This window comes from Egretta garzetta, unplaced genomic scaffold (assembly GCF_000687185.1).
Source record: "Egretta garzetta isolate BGI_Z169 unplaced genomic scaffold, ASM68718v1 scaffold101, whole genome shotgun sequence".
In the NCBI taxonomy this organism is placed as follows: Eukaryota; Metazoa; Chordata; class Aves; order Pelecaniformes; family Ardeidae; genus Egretta; species Egretta garzetta.
Window position 1 is genome coordinate 60,684 of NW_009258666.1, and position 861 is coordinate 61,544.

Here is an 861-nt window from a genome sequence, read left to right on the forward strand (position 1 = left end):
GCGGCATGTGGAGTGTGCGCAGTGTGTGCAGTGTGCGGTGTGCGGTGTGTGGTGTGTGTAGTGGTGCAGTGTGTGTAGTGTGTGCAGTGTGAGCAGTGTGCAGTGTGTGCAGTGTGCGGTGTGTGCGGTGTGCGCAGTGTGCGCAGTGTGCGCAGTGTGCGCAGTGTGCGCAGTGTGCGCAGTGTGCGCAGTGTGCGCAGTGTGCGCAGTGTGCGCAGTGTGCGCAGTGTGCGCAGTGTGCGCAGTGTGCGCAGTGTGCGCAGTGTGCGCAGTGTGCGCAGTGTGCGCAGTGTGCGCAGTGTGCGCAGTGTGCGCAGTGTGCGCAGTGTGCGCAGTGTGCGCAGTGTGCGCAGTGTGCGCAGTGTGCGCAGTGTGCGCAGTGTGCGCAGTGTGCGCAGTGTGCGCAGTGTGCGCAGTGTGCGCAGTGTGCGCAGTGTGCGCAGTGTGCGCAGTGTGCGCAGTGTGCGCAGTGTGCGCAGTGTGCGCAGTGTGCGCAGTGTGCGCAGTGTGCGCAGTGTGCGCAGTGTGCGCAGTGTGCGCAGTGTGCGCAGTGTGCGCAGTGTGCGCAGTGTGCGCAGTGTGCGCAGTGTGCGCAGTGTGCGCAGTGTGCGCAGTGTGCGCAGTGTGCGCAGTGTGCGCAGTGTGCAGTGTGTGCAGTGTGCGGTGTGCGGTGTGTGTAGTGGTGCAGTGTGCAGTGTGCAGTGTGCAGTGTGTGTAGTGTGTGCAGTGTGTGCAGTGTGCAGTGTGTGCAGTGTGCGGTGTGTGCAGTGCGTGGTGTGCGCAGTGTGCAGTGTGTGCAGTGTGTGCAGTGTGTGCAGTGTGCGGTGTGCGGTGTGCGGTGTGTGTGGGGGGGGGGGGGGG